General features: G+C 44.0%; 2 pseudogenes; both read right to left on the minus strand.

The window, feature by feature from the left end:
• Positions 1-885: 885 nt before the first annotated feature.
• Positions 886-9936, minus strand: LOC115190475 (epididymis-specific alpha-mannosidase-like; annotated as a pseudogene).
• A 1409-nt stretch (positions 9937-11345) lies between these two features.
• On the minus strand, positions 11346-22986 carry LOC115190472 (epididymis-specific alpha-mannosidase-like; annotated as a pseudogene).
• Positions 22987-23030: the final 44 nt, after the last annotated feature.

Genomic DNA, 23030 nt, shown 5'->3' on the forward strand with positions numbered 1-23030 from the left:
GCAGAGCGAAGGAAATGCAGACGAGTGCTCAGCATATGTGGGAACTCCTTCAAGACTGTTGGAAAAGCTATCCAGGTGAAGCTTGTGAGAGAATGCCAAGAGTGTCCAGAGCTGCGTCAAGGCAAAGGGGGCTGCATTGAAGAATCTCAAATACTTTTTTGGTTACTACATGATTCCATATCTGTTATTTCATAGTTTGGATGCCTTGCCTATTATCTACAATGTAGAAAATAGTAAAATAAAGAAAAACCCTTGAATGAGTAGGTGTGTCCAACATTTGACTGGTACTGTATGAGTACGCATTCTTTGCTAACCTCTCAACTCAGAAAGCTGCATGTACGCACTCCCTCAAATCGTTGAGAAAATATTTACTTTATTCGCTTTGTTCCAATTGTATTCCTCAAACTATAATATAAAATAATACCACTGAATTCTAAGCCAATCTTGTCTGCTAAATGAACTAGTGTAGCCCACAGCCATTATTGCATAGCCAGATCAGGACAACTCAGAATATGCTATTCTGTTCTTCTGAATAGACTACATTTTCTTCATATCATGCTTCTTTAGACCTGTCTAAATAAATAATGGGTTTATTGTGAAGGTGTAGGCTATATTACATGGACTTATTAGACTTTATAATATGTAGATGTTTGATAGGTCTGCATCAGTGGCTTGTAGGTTGTGTCTGGAAGCCAGGAGATGCTACATGTGTTTGTTAATTAACGGTCAAGTACCGTGAGACCAACAGTTATTTGCTTGACAATCCCCGGCTAACTAAATTCCGTAACCGCCACAGCCCAAGGAGAGACCACCAAATGTCAATATCACATCTATTTGTTCACTAATTTAGCATTTAATACACAAACATCTGTTATCGAAGTCTCTTCATTTTGATCTCATCTAGCGGTGTTCTCTTACCTTCATGTTAATGGTAGATGGCTGAGACAGAACCGGGTCTTCCCCCTTCTCATACAGATGCATGATCCTCAGTAGGACCCGATCGTAGTCCGGCTGTGTGGAACCAGTCTCTATGTTGCGGAGGTGCAGGGTGTGGTTGGAGTTGTAGACCCAGCCCGGGACACTAAGCGTCAGCAGGTGGAGGTTGTCAGGCAGGACCACGGGGCGAATCGGAGATCTGGTCCGAGGCTCCTTCCTCCAGGCCTTCTCTAGAGGGGGCAGTGAATGGCGTTGTGGGTATGAGATCATACATTGTGACAATGCATAGTACAGGTGAGCAAAAACATGGTCGACTCTATTTGGGAAGGTTTCAATTGTGTATTTGTTTTTAGAATGGATTCCACTTTATGGATTTCCAGGGAAAGTTTAGTGGAAAGTAGCTGTGCGTGCTTTAAGCAGGTTGGTATTTACTGTCATGAATCTTGTCCTGAAGGCAGCTCTGCAGAGTGGTCACTAACTAGCACAGCCACAAAGTCATAAAATCTGATTTTAAACCTAACCTTAACCCATTACATACTGCTAACCCTAATCTTAAATTAAGACCAAAATGCACATTTTGTTTTCATGAATGTTTACGATATAGCTAATTTTCACTTTGCAGCTGGTGCATCTAGAGGAAAATTGCTCAGTTCTGCCTCCAGGTCAAGATTCATGACAATAAAGTTCAACCTGCGAGCCTGGAAACAGGAGAGCTATAAGGAGTGGACTCACGTGGCCTGTCGATGGGCATGACCACAGGTCTGTGCTGCAGCTCTAGCGCCTCCCTCTGGTAGAGAGAGGAGGTAGCAGCCAGGGAGCCCAGTGTCATCCACAGGACAGGTCTCACCACCGAGCTGTCGTTCAGGGTCAGGTTATAACTCAGAGTCCACTCCTGGTTGTTCCACAGACGTCGGTGGAGCATCACCTGGACAGATACAAGGGGTTGAGGTTGTGTGTGAGTGTGTGTGAGTGTAACGCATCTCATACATAAAACACACTCACCTCCAGCTCTCCCTCACTCTGTCTGGATGCACCATGAGCTCTCTCACTGAGGAGGACCAGTCTGCTAGAGTCATCTTCAATGTAGGCCATTCGAACCATGGGGTAGTAGTTCTGCAGTACACAAACACGGGAAGAAACACAAGCAATTGTCACAAAGTCCTGAACAGTAACCCAGGCCTGAACCACCAAAAAGGAAAGCTGAGGAGGACCAAACACCCAAGTAGGAAGAAACCTTGAGGAACCAGGCTCAAAGTGTAGAACATCTTTCTGGCTGGCAAGGTACTGTGGAGTTGTGTACATTTAATCCTCTACACAAAACTGTCCTTAAATACAACCCACTCACTATGGCAACAGTATCATTGACGAACGTCCTGGAAGGCCTCTTCATCATCTGGTACCCGTTGTCGTCAGTGAACAGAGTCCTGTTGTTCTTCAGGCTGGTCTTGGTCCTGAGGACAGCCTCGGTGTTGACCACCAGGGGGCCCAGCGAGTAGCTCTGCTCCAGCCTGTAACACAGCCTGCCCCTGGGGAAACCTCTGTGGTACTCTGGTGGTGACAGAGTAGGTGTAGTCCTCATCTGTTTCCTCCCTGCAGACAGAACCCATTGTTAATGTGAGCCACCCAATATTAGACCTGCACCTTACTAAGGTGTAGTGTGGTATGAGTGTGCGCGTGTGTGAGAACGAGAGGTGATAGATGGAATATTAAAGAGATAGTAGCCACGGAAGGAGGGTGCATGGAAACCAAAGACTGACAGAAAGGAGTTGTTCACATTCCCACCTGTAGAAGTACTGTCTGATCTCAGTGATGATCTTCCCAGGGACAATCTCCATCTTGACGGCCTTGTACGCCCTCACTGCCGAGCCGTTAGCACTGAAGATGTAGTTGTCAGAGATGGGCCCTGCGCTGACATTCCCATTGACCTGGTACTCCCAGAAATCCTGACTCATTCTCACCGTTCTCTTCTCATGCCTGTCAGGGTCACAGAAAGGTCTCAGGGGGCATTGTTGACCTAACACCTGGGCTGCATTCAAAAGGAAAACGTTGTGCAACGTTCAGTAAAATAAAGATGCTTCTCTTCTCTGTAGAAGAAATCACATCAGCTCTATTAATGACCTTTATCTGCAACGTTCCACAACGTTTGCCTGTGAATGTGCCCCTAATGTGAATGTTGACTATAACTACCTGTCGGTGATGCTATGCAGTAGGTTAGTATCCTGGTCCAGCATGATCTTATAACACTCATTCAGAACCGGTAAGAGTCTCCTTCCTGTCTTCAACTCCTGTGAAACATTTAGTCTCTTGAACGACACAACCCAGGCCTGGTGGGTCAAGGACCCCTCTTTACCCGGCTTCTCTGAGAACTTGATGAGGTACTTCTTGTGTTGGAGACCGCCAAGTCCACCACGATGAACAGGTCATAGGTCATGTTGGATGTCAGCTGAACTCTGGGTCTGTTGGGAGCAGAGAGACACAGGCTGTGTTCATTAGACACTAAACAGAAGAAAAACAGACAACTGAGAGGGAATACCTGGACTCGTCCAATAAGAAACACTAATTTTCATTTCGTTTGCAAATGTTTCTTGCTGAGTGCCCATGAACACAATCAGTTATCTGAAAACTGAGTGTGTTTATAAGGTATGATGTATATCTGCAGTTCCATTAACCTCTCTAGGGTAGGGGGCAGTATTTTCACATCCGGATAAAAAAGTACCCAATTTAATCTGGTTATTACTACTGCCCAGAAACTAGAATATGCATATATTGTTTGATTTGGGATAGAAAACACCCTAAAGTTTCTAAAACTGAATGGTGTCTGTGAGTAACAGAACTCATATGGCAGGCAAAACCTGAGAAGATTCCCAACAGGAAGCGCCCTCTCTGACCATTTCTTGGCCTTCTACACTCTCTTTATTGAAACTGAGGATCTCTGCTGTAACATGACACTTCCTACGGCTCCCATAGGCTCTCAGAAGGCGGCAAACCGGGTGAATGATGTCTTTGGAGCCCCTGGCTGAAAAACATTAGCGCATTTGGTAAGTGGTTCGATCTGAGAACAATGAGACGGGTGCGCACGTGCACGTGAAGAGGCCATTTTACGTTTTCAGTCTTTGAACGAAAACAGGGTTTCCCGGTCGGAATATTATCGCTTTTTTACGAGAAAAATCGCATAAAAATTGATTTTAAACAGCGTTTGACATGCTTCGAAGTATGGTAATGGAATATTTAGAAATGTTTTGTCACAATACGCGTCCGCGCATCACCCTTCGGATAGTGTCTTGAACGCAATAACAAAACAGAGAATATTTGAACATAACTAGGGATTATTTTGAACCAAAACCACATTTGTGGATGAAGTAGAAGTCCTGGGAGTGCATTCTGACAAAGAACAGCAAAGGTAATCCAATTTCTTATAGTAAATCTGAGTTTGGTGAGTGCCAAACTTGGTGGGTGTCAAAATAGCTAGCCTGTGAGTAGATGGCTCGCCATCAGAATATTGCAAAATGTGCTTTTGCCGAAAAGCTATTTTAAAAATCGGACACCGCGATTGCATAAAGGAGTTCTGTATCTATAATTCTTAAAATAATTGTGTTTTTTGTGAACGTTTATCGTGAGTAATTTAGTAAATTCACCGGAAGTTTTCGGTGGGTATGCTAGTTCTGAACGTCACATGCTAATATAAAAATCTGGTTTTGATACAAATATGAACTTGATTGAACAAAACATGCATGTATTGTATAACATAATGTCCTAGGAGTGTCATCTGATGAAAATCAAAGGTTAGTGCTGCATTTAGCTGTGGTTTGGTTTTTGTGACATATGCTAGCTTGAAAAATGGGTGTCTGATTATTTCTGGCTGGGTACTCTGCTGACATAATCTAATGTTTTGCTTACGTTGTAAAGCCTTTTGAAATCGGACAGTGTGGTTAGATTAACGATAGTTGTCTTTAAAATGGTGTAAAATAGTCATATGTTTGAGAAATTGAAGTAATAGCATTTCTAAGGTATTTGAATTTCGCGCCACGGGATTCCACTGGCTGTTGAGTAAGTGGGACGATTTCGTCCCACATACCCTAGAGAGGTTAACACATGGCTTTTACGTGATATAATGGTGACTCATTGTTCTACAAAGTGTTTAACTGGATAAATCCACACTACCTGTGCAGGTACGGGCTGTCCTTGGTCGTCGAACACGGTTGCCATGGGGAAGGTTACCGTGACGTTGATGATGGCGGTGGTGTTCCATGCCAGGGGGTTGTACACAATGATGTGCTGCTCTAGGTCCTGATGGGAGCCTGCAATTACATTCATTATCAAAATGTTGATTTATGTAAAAAAGACCCATGTTGTAGTTGATGAAGATCGTCATGAAATGATGCCTTGGACCAAGCTGAACCTTGGGCCTTGTTAGAATACAAAATATATCCTTTTGCACCCCCTTCCTTGATGTGTACTCACTGATCTGTAGTGTGTGATTGGATAAGTGAAAACCCGCTTCCCATCCTACTACTTTCACAAATCCACATCTCTGAGTTCATGTCAAATAATTAAGGATAAATATTTTTCAATTATTCATTATTATTTTGAAGTACAGTACTTTACCCTTGCTATGAGAGTCTTGTCTATTGAAGGCTTCAGAGTTGCTAGCGGTGCCCAGGGCCTGGGGCAGGAGGAAGAGGGCAGCTAGGAGTTCTTCTACTCCCATCATAGCCTGGGTTAGGTGCTCTATGTACATGTCAGACACCTTGGGAGACTCTGTCCCTGTGATCCCATCATGGTGCTGCACCTGGAGATAAGACAGAAGGAGAATAAGAGGAGAACAGTACTTCTATTACATCTATTACAATAATTCCTTTTGTGGGTCTTTAATTTCAAAATGTGTCTGACAAAAGTGGGATATGAGATTGTTTAATCACTTGGTTACAATGATAGGTATAATTAATACATATAAATACACAATGAGTCACAATCAGTGAGTATTTTGATCAGGCACCTCAGAGACATCCCAGCAGTGGTCCTACAGCTTCTGCAGAGCTTCTTCTTTTGTGAATGGTCCATCTGGGTAGCTGACCCGGTACCGGGTGAACAGAGTCTCTGCAACCTGCAGCTGGGAACTAGCTCTCCTGGCTGTCCCCTTCAGGACATTCCAGGAGGCATAGAACCCAGTTCATGACTGAAAAGGTTCTGTAGAGATGAAAGGTTCCTTTTTAGCATTTTTCACCCCTCTGCTTCATAGCAGTTATTACTCCTACATGTTTTGACTGTGCCAAGTCTTGGTCATTGGAACCATTGATACTGTATATACAGTGCATTCGGAAAGTATTCAGACCCCTTGACTTGTTCCATATTTGTTACGTTAGTCTTATCCTAAAATGTATGAAAAAATATATAACTATCATCGATCGACACACAATACCCCAATATGACAAAGCGAAAAAAGTTTTTTTGAAACATTAGCAAATGTAAAAAATAAAATAAAAATCTGAAATAACTTATTCAGACCCTTTGCTATGAGTCTCGAAATTAGGCTCAGGTGCTTCCTGTTTCCATTGATCATCCTTGATGTTTCAACAACTTTATTGGAGTCCACTTGTGGTAAAATCAATTGATTAGACATGATTTGGAAAGGCACACACCTGTCTATATAAGGTCCCACAGTTGAAAGTACATGTCAGAGCAAACACCAAGCCATTTTTTAAAAACCTTTATTTAACTAGTCTAGTCAGTTAAGAACAAATTCTTATTTACAATGAACTACCCCGGCCAAACCTAGACAACGTTGGGCCAATTGTGCACCGCCCTATGGGACTCCCAATCACGGCCGGTTGTGATACAGACCGCAACGCCACTCAGGAACCATGAGGTCGAAGGAATTGTCCGTAGAGCTCAGAGACAGGATTGTGTCGAGGCACATATCTGGGGACGGGTACCAACACAATTCTGCAGCATTGGAGGTCCCCAAGAACATAGTGGACTCCATCATTCTTAAAAGGAAGAAGTTTGGAAACAACAAGACTCTTCCGAGAGCTGGCCGCCCGGCCTGAGCAAATGGGGGAGAAGGGCTTGGTCAGGGAGGTGACCAAGAACCCGATGGTCACTCTGATGGCACTCCAGAGTTCCTCTGTGGAGATGGGAGAACAACCATCTCTGCAGCACTCCACCAATCAGGACTTAATGGTAGAGTTGCCAGACGGAAGCTGTTTCTCAGTAGAAGGCTCATGACAGCTTGGAGTTTGCCAAAAGGCACATAAAGTCTCCTAGACAATGAGAAACAAGATTCTCTGGTCTGATGAAACCAAGATTGACATTTTTGGCCTCAATGCCAAATGTCACATCTGGAGAAAACCTGGCACCATCTCTATGGTGAAGCATGGTGGTGGCAGCATCATGCTGTGGGGATGTTTTTCAGTGGCAGGGACTGGGAGACTAGTCAGGATTGAGGGAAAGATGAACGGAGCAAAGTACAGAGAGATCCTTGATGAAATCCTGCTCCAGAGCTCTTAGACCTTTGCCCCAGTCGGAGGTCCTGGGGATGAAGGTTCACCTTCCAACAGTACAATGGCCCCTAAGCACACAGCCAAGACAACGCAGGAGTGGCTTCGGGACAAGTCTCTGAACGTCCTTGAGTGGCCCAGACAGAATCCGGACTTGAACCCGATCGAACATCTCTGGAGAGACCTGGAAATAGCTGTGCAGCTACGGTCCCCATCCAACCTGGCAGAGCTTGAGATGATCTGCAGAGAAGAAATGGGAGAAACTCCCCAAATACAGGTGTGCCAAGCTTGTAGCGTCATACCCAAGAAGACTCGAGGCTGTAATCGCTGTCAAAGGTACTTCAACAAAGTACTGAATAAAGGCTCTGAATACTTACGGAAATGTGATATCTTTTTATTATAAAATGTTCAAATTTCTAGAATCCTGTTTCTTTTTTCATTATGAAGTATTGTGTGTTGAGAGGAATAAAGACTATTTTATACATTTTAGAATAAGTATGTAACGTATAATGTGGAAAAGGGTTGTTATTCCTTTCCGAATGAACTGTAAAAAATAATAATAATGTTTAGACATAGGTCTTAAACATATAATAGATAAGAACATTTAAGGAAAAACCCACCGATGTGTTACGTGGAGCAGGTGAACCCAAGAGCAGACTCAGACGAGAAGACTGGGATCAGGTAACCAAGGTATTTATTGAAAAACAGGGGGAAGATGAGGTGCAGGCCAGGGAAAGCTTGGGCGAGTTGCAGGGAGCCAGGTGCTGAGGTTGGAGCGAGGGGAGTTGGGGCTGGGTGAGCAGGTCCGGAGAGGAATCCAAGGAAACAGTAGAGTGGGGGATCCAGGACAGGGTAGCAGGATTGACGAGATGTGGGACCGGACACAGGGACCAGAGTCAGAGCGGACAGACCTGTAGCGGCGAGGAAAACCAGGAACAACACGAAAGCAGGCGTAAACAGCTAAAACCACAGACTGACTGAGCAGAGATTACGATCTGGCTACGTGGAAGTGGCAGGGCTGCGTATTTGTAGAGGTCTTGATTATGGAACAGGTTGCAGCTGGTGGGGATCTGCTCCGCCTCCAGCACACCTGTCAACGCCCACACAATCACACACACACACACACACACAGAAAGACGGAGAGAGCACTGGGGGAGTGGCGGCAGAGTAGGGAAACACAGGATGAGCAGTAGGGGGCGTGGCAGGCACAGATGTAACACAGTAAGGAAGGGAGTCCTCTCCACACACTGAAGTCTCTTCTTTATGTGCGTAATTTGTTCTTTCTTCATGCTGAACATTTGACCCAATAATGTCATCTTCTTTTGGTCTTGCTCTCTGCTTTATACCAGATGATTTCAAGTATCGGCAGTTCTGAACCAGCTTTATTTGTTGATTAAAGATCTAGTCTGTCATGTGTGCTCCCTCTCTGGCCTCAAGGTCACCAGGCTGCTCATTATGGCGCACACCTGTCACCATCGTTACGCGCACCTGCGCGTCATCAGACTCACCTGGACTCCATCACTTCCCTGATTAGTTCCCTATATATGTCACTGCCTTTGGTTCCTTCCCCAGGTGTCATTGTTTCTGTTTCATGTCTGTGCGTTGTTCGTATTTTGTATTATGTTGCGTTTATGAATTAAAACGCTCACTCCCTGAACTTGCTTCCCGTCTCTTAGCGCAGGGCCGATTGTCTGCGGGTTTTCCCTCCTCCCTTGTACTTGATTGATTAATTAAGATCATTGATTAGTAAGAAACTCTCCTCACTTGGTTGTCTAGGTCTTAACTGAAAGTAAACACCAAAAACCAGCAAACACTAGGCCAGAGACGGTATAGAAACCAAGACATCCCTCCGCCTAATTTTTTCTGATTGGGGCGAAACCACTCTGGTCCACTATGGGGGTGTCTCAGAGCAAGACATCTCACTGGCAAAGAAATGTGGGTCGGGGCGGGTGAGCAGACAAGTGGAGCCTGATGTTCCCTCTCTTGCGTGAGCATGCCAGATATTGGTTGCGTTCCCCTGCTCAGATGTTGCATGCATCAACCAGTAATATGTAAAATACCTATCCAGGTGTTGTGAGATCTGGCATCAGCAACACCTGGGCAGAGGAACAAGCCCCATTTGGATGAACCGTGAGCTCACATGGGAAAGCATGCTTACGCAAGAGGGAACACCCACTTAGACAGGAACATTTCATATTTTTTACAATGGTAAATGGCTTGAGTGAACCATCTTTATTTATCCACCATCTTTGACTAGGCCAAGGAATGAGTTTGGCACCATTGACCTAGGCAGGGCTGCCCAACCCTCTTCCTGGAGACCTACTGTCCTGTAGATTCAGTCCAACCCTAATTTAGCATATCCGATTAAGCTAGTTAAGGTGTTGAGCAGCTAATTAGCAGAAACAGGTGTGTTAAATTAGGGTTGAACTGAAAACCCACAGGACTGTAGATCTCCAGGAAGAGGGTTGGACAGCCCTGACCTAGAGTGTGGTCCCAGCACCATGTCCTTTCTGAAATCTCAGTATGTCCACAGTAACCAAGCAAAGTATCTCCCATCATCCTTTTGCGAATGTGATAAAACGCATGTCAGGTAAAGGTCTATCCCTTAGTACGAAGTGATCAAACTATTTGCATGCTTGCCTAAAACTGCCCCTTCAAAATGACACTTGCTCATCTCATTGTCTTTCTCCATTGAACAGGTGCAAAATCCTATGAGTCACCGCTGTAGACGTCACAACAAAAAGCAATGCATTTAATGGAAACTTCTCTGTGTGTGTGAGATCATGTTTGGCACAATGCTGCTTTTCTAATAACCTGTCTTGGTTGGGTTCATGCGAGTGGCGAGTTGACTGCACAAAGGAGTAAACAACACTCAGAAGCAATTTGGCAGTATGCCCAGAACATTGCTCTGGGAACAAGGAGTGACACAATATCTCATTTAAGGTAAGAAGCCTGGTGTGCTATCAGTCAGTCACATGCAGGAACCAACCATGCTTAGAGGACTTGTTTGTGTTGCAGTATAAAGGGAACCTCCCCGTTAGAGTTCCATCAGGCTTGTACTGAATTAATGAACCTCTGTGCATTAAAGATTGCTTAGCTTACTTCGACTTTTGGGGCGGCAGGTAGCCTAGTGGTTAGATTGTTGGGCCAGTAACCGAAAGGATCGAATCCCCGAGCTGACAAGTTAAAAATCTGTCATTCTGCCCATGAACAAGGCAGTTAACCAACTGTTCGCCGGTAGGCCGTCATTGTAAATAAGAATGTCCTTTATTGACTTGAATATATATATATATATATATATTTTTTTTTTTTAACTAGGCATGTCTTTAGCGGTGAATTTCCACAACTCCTCTATCAATGGTTCTGAACAGAAACCCTGGATGAGTTTATATTTGAACTTTCAGATTGATCACTGGGTGCTCTTGATTTGAACGGCGCATTTTAGAGCCACTGGAAAGGGACAATTCAAGTGAACCAAGTGCAGCTATAGACTAATGTCACCCTACCTTTACACTTGTAGTTGTGAAATTGATAGATATTATGGCATGGTCGGAACTAGAAGCACAAGCATTTCGCAACACTCGCATTAACATCTAACCATGTGTGTGACCAATAATATTTGATTTATAGACTGTCACCCTACGGAAAGTTCTTATTCGCTAAGGCCAATAACAGGAAGTGGCCGTGTGGTCTACTGTGGACTGTCAGCACTGCGCTCACTTGCAAACAGGAAGAACGTTTCTCACCTACGGCGTACAGATGAACAACCTTACCGCTACTCAAACAGTGAGAACCTAACCCAGTAGTTATGAGGGTATCAGATGCTTTGAGGCATCAATAATGACCTTCCCCTCTCCAAGGCCTTAAAACAGAAGCACTTCAACTGAGGAAAATAAAGAAATAGACAAAATGTACATTACAGAATGTTTAATCCCATGTTCTATATGTCAGAAGGCCTCTCCGCAGACTAGTTATCCATCTTCACAGAAGACTGAAGGGGAACTGGAACTTTCTACTTGAGCTTGAAGTAAACAAAGAAGGTCCTGATTTCTTTGGGTGATATGGTCACGTTGAACTCTCCTCTCACACCAACACTTGACCTCTTGACCCCTGAAACAAACAAATACGAACACTCAGGACATAGACAAAAACAAACAATTGTAAACACATTTTCTTCTTCAGATTTCACAGGTGGTTAACAAACAGTACAGCCTACTCCATTGTGAACTGAATTGACAGCTCCTGAATCTCAAAGGTACACTGATACAGTAACTTCTCTCATCTTTTAACAAAAGGTATGTATCCAGATGTAATATTTCACCCCCACCAATGCTGAACTGAAGCTTACCAACACTCACACCCCTCCCTGGGTCTTCTGAAGCCTTCCACTTCCACCTCTGGAGGTCGGCGATATCCCAGGTTCCTGTGAGAGAGCGCTCCTCCAACGCTCTCACTTCCCCCATGCCCTGCAGCACTTCCTGGTTTACACAGGAAATTGATTTTCAAACCAAATACAGTGTAAATGGAGTAGTGACCTGGGCTGTTGCGGTGACCGTATTACCGGCAGTCAAATTCCAGGTCAAATCAAAGTTTGTTACATGCGCCGAATACAACACTAAGGTCTACACCTGAAATGCTTACTTACAAGCTCTAACCAATAATGCAAAAAAGGTATTAGGTGAACAATACGTCTTTTTTTTTTTTAAACACAGTGAAAAGACAGGCTAAATAGAGTAGCGAGGCTACATACAGACACCGGTTAGTCAGGCTGATTGAGGTAGTATGTACATGTAGATATGGTTGAAGTGACTATGCATATATGAACAGAGAGTACCAGTAACGTAAAAGAGGGGATGGCGGGACACAATGCAGATAGCCCGGTTAGCCAATGTGCGGGAACACTGGTTGGTCAGGCCAATTGAAGTAGTATGTACATGAATGTATCGTTAAAGTGACTATGCATATATGATAAACGAACAAATGTGACCGTTTAGTCACGGTAATTAGGCATCTCCAAGCTATGATGCTGTTGATGGTCGTTATGAGCCTACCAAACTTGCTAACTGCCTGGTACTCAGCTCTCCATTGTACCACTAATCACTCCGATATCAATGCAAATGTCATTGAAAATCTAATCAAACACTTCAAGAGTGCCCATGTTGCGCAACATTTCTATAAGCTATGCAATCGCACGAGAAAACAGGGTGATGGCCTCATAAAGAGAATGATCCCATCAGCTTTCTATAGGCTAGGTCTACTATATTTCTCAACATTACTAATATTAAACACATTGCATCTTTACAACAGGAGTATAGCCCAGTTGAATTTAAAAAAATAAATTGCCAAAGAAAAAACCTGTTATTGCTTTGTCATTATGGGGTATTGTGTGGAGATTGAGGAACAAAAACTATTGAATCCATTTTAGAACAAGGCTGTAACGTAACAAAATGTGGAGAAAGTCAAGGGGTCTGAATAGTTTCCGAATGCATTGTAGGCAAGTGCTTTTGCTATCCGATGTGTCTTCACTGTGAGAAAGACCCAATCACATGGAGAGCCATGTGAGTGAGAGGAGCGTAGGAAAGCACAGGGCACAACGCAACGGGAGAAAGGCACAACGAAGCATTCCCGGGCAAGCGCACAATGGCCGCTGCTCGCAAAAGGCATGGATTTTCATAGGGTGCATTACAGACAAAGGGGATGGGGCAGTGACATGAGGCATTATCAAGTGCTTGTCAAATTGTGAATGAGAGAGACTAATGAAGGGTGTACAGCATGAGTTAAACAAAGCAGAGCTCATGCCTTTCAAGAAACTTTTTTCAAGTCATTATAGTCACATCGTGCACAATTAGAATATATTAAAAAAATCTAAACTTGCATAAATAACTAAATTAAGCATATACAGAAGCAGTCAAAGGTTGACACCTACTCATTCCAGGGTATTTTGATATTTTTACTATTTTCGACTTTGTAGAATAACTATGAAGTAACACATGGAATCAACTAGTAACCAAAAAAAATAAAAAATAAAAATAAGGAAAATTAAGAACTTAATAAATGCTTCAGAGTTCAAGGAACAGACACATCAACAGTTCAGAGGAGACTGCGTGAATCAGGCCTTCATGGTCAAAGGACACCAATAAGAAAGAGACTGGCTTGGGCCAAGAAACACAAGCAATGGACATTAGACCGGTGGAAATCTGTCCTTTGATCTTATGAGTCCAAATTTGAGATTTTTGGTTCCAGCCGCCATTTCTTTTGAGACGCAGAGCAAGTGAACGGGTGATCTTCGCATGTGTGGTCCCCACCGTGAAGCATGCAGGAGGTATTGTGATGGTGCTTTGCTGGGTACACGGTCTGTGATTTATTTAGAATTCAAGGCACACTTAACCAGCATGGCTACCACAGCATTCTGCAGCAATACGCCATCCCATCTGGTTTGCACCTAGTGGGACTATCATTTGTTTTTCAACAGGACAATGAACCAACACACCTCCAGGCTGTATAAGGGCTATTTGACCAAGAAGGAGTGATGGAGTGCTGCATCAAATGACCTGGCCTCCACAATCACTCAACCTCAACCCAAATGAGATGGTTTGGGATGAGTTGGACCGCAGAGCGAAGGAAATGCAGACGAGTGCTCAGCATATGTGGGAACTCCTTCAAGACTGTTGGAAAAGCATTCCAGGTGAAGCTTGTTGAGAGAATGCCAAGTGTCCAGAGCTGTCGTCAAGGCAAAGGGGGGCTGCATTGAAGAATCTCAAATACTTTTTGGTTACTACATGATTCCATATCTATTATTGCATAGTTTGGATGCCTTGACTATTATTCTACAATGCAGAAAATAGTAAAAATAAAGAAAAACCCTTAAATTAGTAGGTGTTTCCAAACATTTGACTGGTACTGTAGGAGTACCCATTTCTTTGCTAACCTCTCAACTCAGAAAAGCTGCATGTACGCACTCCCTCAAATCGTTGAGAAAATATTTACTTTATTCAGCTTTGTTCAATTGTATTCCTCAAACTATAATATAAAATAATACACTGAATTCTAAGCAAATCTTGTCTGCTAAATGAACTAGTGTAGCCCACAGCCATATGGCATAGCCAGATCAGGACAACTCAGAATATGCTATTCTGTTCTTCTGAAATAGACTACATTTTCTTCATATCATGCTTCTTTAGACCTGTCTAAAATAAATAATGGGTTTATTGTGAAGGTGTAGGCTATATTACATGGACTTATTAGACTTTATAATATGTAGAGGTTTGATAGGTCTGCATCAGTGGCTTGTAGGTTGTGTCTGGAAGCCAGGAGATGCTACATGTGTTTGTTAATTAACAGTCAAGTACCGTGAGACCAACAGTTATTTGCTTGACAATCCCCGGCTAACTAAATTTCGTAACCGCCACAGCCCAAGGAGAGACCACCAAATGTCAATATCTCATCTATTTGTTCACTAATTTAGCATTTAATACACAAACATCTGTTATCAAAGTCTCTTCATTTTGATCTCATCTAGCGGTGTTCTCTTACCTTCATGTTAATGGTAGATGGCTGAGACAGAACCGGGTCTTCCCCCTTCTCATACAGATGCATGATCCTCAGTAGGACCCGATCGTAGTCCGGCTGTGTGGAACCAGTCTCTATGTTGCGGAGGTGCAGGGTGTGGTTGGAGTTGTAGACCCAGCCCGGGACACTAAGCGTCAGCAGGTGGAGGTTGTCAGGCAGGACCACGGGGCGAATCGGAGATCTGGTCCGAGGCTCCTTCCTCCAGGCCTTCTCTAGAGGGGGCAGTGAATGGCATTGTGGGTATGAGATCATACATTGTGACAATGCATAGTACAGGTGAGCAAAAACATGGTCGACTCTATTTGGGAAGGTTTCAATTGTGTATTTGTTTTTAGAATGGATTCCACTATGGATTTCCAGGGAAAGTTTAGTGGAAAGTAGCTGTGCGTGCTTTAAGCAGGTTGGTATTTACTGTCATGAATCTTGTCCTGAAGGCAGCTCTGCAGAGTGGTCACTAACTAGCACAGCCACAAAGTCATAAAATCTTATTTAAAACCTAACCTTAACCCATTACATACTGCTAACCCTAATCTTAAATTAAGACCAAAATGCACATTTTGTTTTCATGAATGTTTACGATATAGCTAATTTTCACTTTGCAGCTGGAGCATCTAGAGGAAAATTGCTCAGTTCTGCCTCCAGGTCAAGATTCATGACAATAAAGTTCAACCTGCGAGCCTGGAAACAGGAGAGCTATAAGGAGTGGACTCACGTGGCCTGTCGATGGGCATGACCACAGGTCTGTGCTGCAGCTCTAGCGCCTCCCTCTGGTAGAGAGAGGAGGTAGCAGCCAGGGAGCCCAGTGTCATCCACAGGACAGGTCTCACCACCGAGCTGTCGTTCAGGGTCAGGTTATAACTCAGAGTCCACTCCTGGTTGTTCCACAGACGTCGGTGGAGCATCACCTGGGACAGATACAAGGGGTTGAGGTTGTGTGTGTGTGTGAGTGTACGCATCTCATACATAAAAACACACTCACCTCCAGCTCTCCCTCACTCTGGCTGGATGCACCATGAGCTCTCTCACTGAGGAGGACCAGTCTGCTAGATTCATCTTCAATGTAGGCCATTCGAACCATGGGGTAGTAGTTCTGCAGTACACAAACACGGGAAGAAACACAAGCAATTGTCACAAAGTCCTGAACAGTAACCCAGGCCTGAACCACCAAAAAGGAAAGCTGAGGAGACCAAACACCCAAGTAGGAAGAAACCTTGAGGAACCAGGCTCAAAGTGTAGAACATCTTCTGGCTGGCAAGGTACTGTGGAAGTTGTGTACATTTAATCCTCTACACAAAACTGTCCTTAAATACAACCCACTCACTCTGGCAACAGTATCATTGACGAACGTCCTGGAAGGCCTCTTCATCATCTGGTACCCGTTGTCGTCAGTGAACAGAGTCCTGTTGTTCTTCAGGCTGGTCTTGGTCCTGAGGACAGCCTCGGTGTTGACCACCAGGGGGCCCAGCGAGTAGCTCTGCTCCAGCCTGTAACACAGCCTGCCCCTGGGGAAACTCTGTGGTACTCTGGTGGTGACAGAGTAGGTGTAGTCCTCATCTGCTTCCTCCCTGCAGACAGAACCCATTGTTAATGTGAGCCACCCAATATTAGACCTGCACCTTACTAAGGTGTAGTGTGGTATGAGTGTGCGCGTGTGTGAGAACGAGAGGTGATAGATGGAATATTAAAGAGATAGTAGCCACGGAAGGAGGGTGCATGGAAACCAAAGACTGACAGAAAGGAGTTGTTCACATTCCCACCTGTAGAAGTACTGTCTGATCTCAGTGATGATCTTCCCAGGGACAATCTCCATCTTGACGGCCTTGTACGCCCTCACTGCCGAGCCGTTAGCACTGAAGATGTAGTTGTCAGAGATGGGCCCTGCGCTGACATTCCCATTGACCTGGTACTCCCAGAAATCCTGACTCATTCTCACCGTTCTCTTCTCATGCCTGTCAGGGTCACAGAAAGGTCTCAGGGGGCATTGTTGACCTAACACTTGGGCTGCATTCAAAAGGAAAACGTTGTGCAACGTTCAGTAAAATAAAGATGCTTCTCTTCTCTGTAGAAGAAATCACATCAGCTCTATTAATGACCTTTATCTGCAACGTTCCACAACGTTTGCCTGTTGAATGTGCCCCTAATGTGAATGTTGACTATAACTACCTGTCGGTGATGCTATGCAGTAGGTTAGTATCCTGGTCCAGCATGATCTTATAACACTCATTCAGAACCGGTAAGAGTCTCCTTCCTGTCTTCAACTCCTGTGAAACATTTAGTCTCTTGAACGACACAACCCAGGCCTGGTGGGTCAAGGACCCCTCTTTACCCGGCTTCTCTGAGAACTTGATGAGGTACTTCTTGTGTTGGAGACCGCCAAGGTCCACCACGATGAACAGGTCATAGGTCATGTTGGAGTCAGCTGAACTCTGGGTCTGTTGGGAGCAGAGAGACACAGGCCGTGTTCATTAGACACTAAACAGAAGAAAACAGACAAACTGAGAAGGAATACCTGGACTCGTCCAATAAGAAACACTAATTTTCATTTTCCGTTGCAAAATGTTTCTTGCTGAGTGCCCAATGAACACAATCAGTTATCTGAAAACTGAGTGTGTTTATAAGGTATGATATATATCTGCAGTTCCATTAACCTCTAGGGTAGGGGGCAGTATTTTCACATCCGGATAAAAAACGTACCCGATTTAATCTGGTTATTACTACTGCCCAGAAACTAGAATATGCGTATAATTGTTTGATTTGGATAGAAAACACGCAAAAGTTTCTAAAACTGTTTGAATGGTGTCTGTGTATAACAGAACTCATGGTGTCTGTGTATAACAGAACTCATATGGCAGGCAAAAACCTGAGAAGATTCCCAACAGGAAGCGCCCTCTGACCATCTACACTCTCTTTATTGAAAACTGAGGATCTCTGCTGTAACATGACACTTCCTACGGCTCCCATAGGCTCTCAGAAGGCGGCAAACCGGTGAATGATGTCTTTGGAGCCCCTGGCTGAAAAACATTAGCGCATTTGGTAAGTGGTCGATCTGAGAACAATGAGACGGGCGCGCACGTGCACGTGAAGAGGCCATTTTCAACTTTGAACGAAAACAGGGTTTCCCGGTCGGAATATTATCGCTTTTTTACGAGAAAAATCGCATAAAAATTGATTTTAAACAGCGTTTGACATGCTTCGAAGTACGGTAATGGAATATTTAGAAATATTTTGTCACAATACGCGTCCGCGCGTCACCCTTCGGATAGTGTCTTGAACGCAAGAACAGAACAGAGGATATTTGAACATAACTAGGGATTATTTTGAACGAAAACAACATTTGTGGATGAAGTATAAGTCCTGGGAGTGCATTCTGACGAAGAACAGCAAAGGTAATCCAATTTCTTATGGTAAATCTGAGTTTGGTGAGTGCCAAACTTGGTGGGTGTCAAAATAGCTAGCCCGTGATGGCGAGCTATCTACTCAGAATATTGCAAAATGTGCTTTTGCCGAAAAGCCATTTTAAAATCGGACACCGCGATTGCATAAAGGAGTTCTGTATCTATAATTCTTAAAATACTTGTTATGTTTTTTGTGAACGTTTATCGTGAGTAATTTAATAAATTCACCGGAAGTTTGCGGTGGATATGCTAGTTCTGAACGTCACATGCTAATGTAAAAAGCTGGTTTTTGATACAAATATGAACTTGATTGAACAAAACATGCATGTATTGTATAACATAATGTCCTAGGAGTGTCATCTGATGAAAATCAAAGGTTAGTGCTGCATTTAGCTGTGGTTTTGGTTTTTGTGACATTATATGCTAGCTTGAAAAATGGGTGTCTGATTATTTCTGGCTGGGTACTCTGCTGACATAATCTAATGTTTTGCTTACGTTGTAAAGCCTTTTTGAAATCGGACAGTGTGGTTAGATTAACGAGAGTCTTGTCTTTAAAATGCTGTAAAATAGTCATATGTTTGAGAAATTGAAGTAATAGCATTTCTAAGGTATTTGAATATCGCGCCACGGGATTCCACTGGCTGTTGAGTAGGTGGGACGATTTCGTCCCACATACCCTAGAGAGGTTAACACATGGCTTTTACGTGATATAATGGTGACTCATTGTTCTACAAAGTGTTTAACTGGATAAATCCACACTACCTGTGCAGGTACGGGCTGTCCTTGGTCGTCGAACACGGTTGCCATGGGGAAGGTTACCGTGACGTTGATGATGGCGGTGGTGTTCCATGCCAGGGGGTTGTACACAATGATGTGCTGCTCTAGGTCCTGATGGGAGCCTGCAATTACATTCGTTATCAAAATGTTGATTTATGTAAAAAAGACCCATGTTGTAGTTGATGAAGATCGTCATGAAATGATGCCTTGGACCAAGCTGAACCTTGGGCCTTGTTAGAATACAAAATATATCCTTTTGCACCCCCTTCCTTGATGTGTACTCACTGATCTGTAGTGTGTGATTGGATAAGTGAAAACCCGCTTCCCATCCTACTACTTTCACAAATCCACATCTCTGAGTTCATGTCAAATAATTAAGTATAAATATTTTTCAATTATTCATTATTATTTTGAAGTACAGTACTTTACCCTTGCTATGAGAGTCTTGTCTATTGAAGGCTTCAGAGTTGCTAGCGGTGCCCAGGGCCTGGGGCAGGAGGAAGAGGGCAGCTAGGAGTTCTTCTACTCCCATCATAGCCTGGGTTAGGTGCTCTATGTACATGTCAGACACCTTGGGAGACTCTGTCCCTGTGATCCCATCATGGTGCTGCACCTGGAGATAAGACAGAAGGAGAATAAGAGGAGAACAGTACTTCTATTACATCTATTACAATAATTCCTTTTGTGGGTCTTTAATTTCAAAATGTGTCTGACAAAAGTGGGATATGAGATTGTTTAATCACTTGGTTACAATGATAGGTATAATTAATACATATAAATACACAATGAGTCAATCAATCAGTGAGTATTTTGATCAGGCACCTCAGAGACATCCCAGCAGTGGTCCTACAGCTTCTGTAGAGCTTCTTCTTTCGTGAACGGTCCATCTGGGTAGCTGACCCGGTACCGGGTGAACAGAGTCTCTGCAACCTGCAGCTGGGAACTAGCTCTCCTGGCTATCCTCTTCAGGACATTCCAGGAGGCATAGAACCCAGTTCATGACTGAAAAGGTTCTGTAGAGATGAAAGGTTCCTTTTTAGCATTTTTCACCCCTCTGCTTCATAGCAGTTATTACTCCTACATGTTTTGACTGTGCCAAGTCTTGGTCATTGGAACCATTGATACTGTATATACAGTGCATTCGGAAAGTATTCAGACCCCTTGACTTGTCCCATATTTGTTACGCTAGTCTTATCCTAAAATGTATGAAAAAATATATAACTATCATCGATCTACACACATTACCCCAATATGACAAAGCGAAAACAGGTTTTTTGAAACATTGGCAAATGTAAAAAATATTATAATAATCTGAAATAACTTATTCAGACCCTTTGCTATGAGTCTCGAAATTAGGCTCAGGTGCTTCCTGTTTCCATTGATCATCCTTGATGTTTCGACAACTTGATTGGAGTCCACTTGTGGTAAAATCAATTGATTAGACATGATTTGGAAAGGCACACACCTGTCTATATCAGGTCCCACAGTTGAAAGTACATGTCAGAGCAAACACCAAGCCATTTTTTAAAAACCTTTATTTAACTAGTCTAGTCAGTTAAGAACAAATTCTTATTTACAATGACGAACTACCCCGGCCAAACCCGGACAAGGCTGGGCCAATTGTGCACCGCCCTATGGGACTCCCAATCACGGCCGGTTGTGATACAGACCGCTGCGCCACTCAGGAGACATGAGGTCGAAGGAATTGTCCGTAGAGCTCAGAGACAGGATTGTGTCGAGGCACAGATCTGGGGACGGGTACCAACACAATTCTGCAGCATTGGAGGTCCCCAAGAACATAGTGGACTCCATCATTCTTAAAAGGAAGAAGTTTGGAAACACCAAGACTCTTCCGAGAGCTGGCCGCCCGGCCAAACTGAGCAAATGGGGGAGAAGGGCTTGGTCAGGGAGGTGACCAAGAACCCGATGGTCACTCTGATAGCACTCCAGAGTTCCTCTGTGGAGATTGTTGTTCTCCCATCTCTGCAGCACTCCACCAATCAGGACTTTATGGTAGAGTGCCCAGACGGAAGCCGTTTCTCAGTAGAAGGCTCATGACAGCTCGGAGTTTGCCAAAAGGCACATAAAGACTCCTAGACAATGAGAAACAAGATTCTCTAGTCTAATGAAACCAAGATTGACATTTTTGGCCTCAATGCCAAATGTCACGTCTGGAGAAAACCTGGCACCATCTCTATGGTGAAGCATGGTGGTGGCAGCATCATGCTGTGGGGATGTTTTTCAGTGGCAGGGACTGGGAGACTAGTCAGGATTGAGGGAAAGATGAACGGAGAAAAGTACAGAGAGATCCTTAATGAAAACCTGCTCCAGAGCTCTTAGGACCTCAGACTAGGGCAAAGGTCTAGGGATGAAGGTTCACCTTCCAACAGTTCAATGGCCCCTAAGCACACGGCCAAGACAACGCAGGAGTGGCTTCGGGACAAGTCTCTGAACGTCCTTGAGTGGCCCAACCAGAATCCGGACTTGAACCCGATCGAACATCTCTGGAGAGACCTGGAAATAGCTGTGCAGCTACGGTCCCCATCCAACCTGATAGAGCTTGAGATGATCTGCAGAGAAGAAATGGGAGAAACTCCCCAAATACAGGTATGCCAAGCTTGTAGCGTCATACCCAAGAAGACTCGAGGCTGTAATCGCTGTCAAAGGTGCTTCAACAAAGTAAGGAATACTTACAGAAATGTGATATTTTTTTATTATAAATTTGTTCAAATTTCTAGAATCCTGTTTCTTTTTTCATTATGAAGTATTGTGTGTTGAGAGGAATAAAGACTATTTTATACATTTTAGAATAAGTATGTAATGTATAATGTGGAAAAGGGTTCTTATTCCTTTCCGAATGAACTGTATAAAAAAAAAATGTTTAGACATAGGTCTTAAACATATAATAGATAAGAACATTTAAGGAAAAACCCACCGATGTGTTACGTGGAGCAGGTGAACCCAAGAGCAGACTCAGACGAGAAGACTGGGATCAGGTAACCAAGGTATTTATTGAAAAACAGGGGGAAGATGAGGTGCAGGCCAGGGAAAGCTTGGGCGAGTTGCAGGGAGCCAGGTGCTGAGGTTGGAGCGAGGGGAGTTGGGGCTGGGTGAGCAGGTCCGGAGAGGAATCCAAGGAAACAGTAGAGTGGGGGATCCAGGACAGGGTAGCAGGACTGACGAGATGTGGGACCGGAGACAGGGACCAGAGTCAGAGCGGACAGACCTGTAGCGGCGAGGAAAACAGCATCAGGCAAGGGAAACCAGGAACAACACGAAAGCAGGCGTAAACAGCTTTAACCACAGACTGACTGAGCAGAGATTACGATCTGGCTACGTGGAAGTGGCAGGGCTGCGTATTTGTAGAGGTCTTGATTATGGAACAGGTTGCAGCTGGTGGGGATCTGCTCCGCCTCCAGCACACCTGTCAACGCCCACACAATCACACACACACACACACACACACAGAAAGGGGGAGAGAGCACTGGGGGAGTGGCGGCAGAGTAGGGAAACACAGGATGAGCAGTAGGGGGCGTGGCAGGCACAGATGTAACACAGTAAGGAAGGGAGTCCTCTCCACACACTGAAGTCTCTTCTTTATGTGCGTAATTTGTTCTTTCTTCATGCTGAACATTTGACCCAATAATGTCATCTTCTTTTGGTCTTGCTCTCTGCTTTATACCAGATGATTTCAAGTATCGGCAGTTCTGAACCAGCTTTATTTGTTGATTAAAGATCTATTCTGTCATGTGTGCTGCCTCTCTGGCCTCAAGGTCACCAGGCTGCTCATTATGGCGCACACCTGTCACCATCGTTAGGCACCTGTGCGTCATCAGACTCACCTGGACTCCATCAC

The sequence above is a fragment of the Salmo trutta genome, unplaced genomic scaffold (assembly GCF_901001165.1).
Source record: "Salmo trutta unplaced genomic scaffold, fSalTru1.1, whole genome shotgun sequence".
Taxonomy (NCBI): domain Eukaryota; kingdom Metazoa; phylum Chordata; class Actinopteri; order Salmoniformes; family Salmonidae; genus Salmo; species Salmo trutta.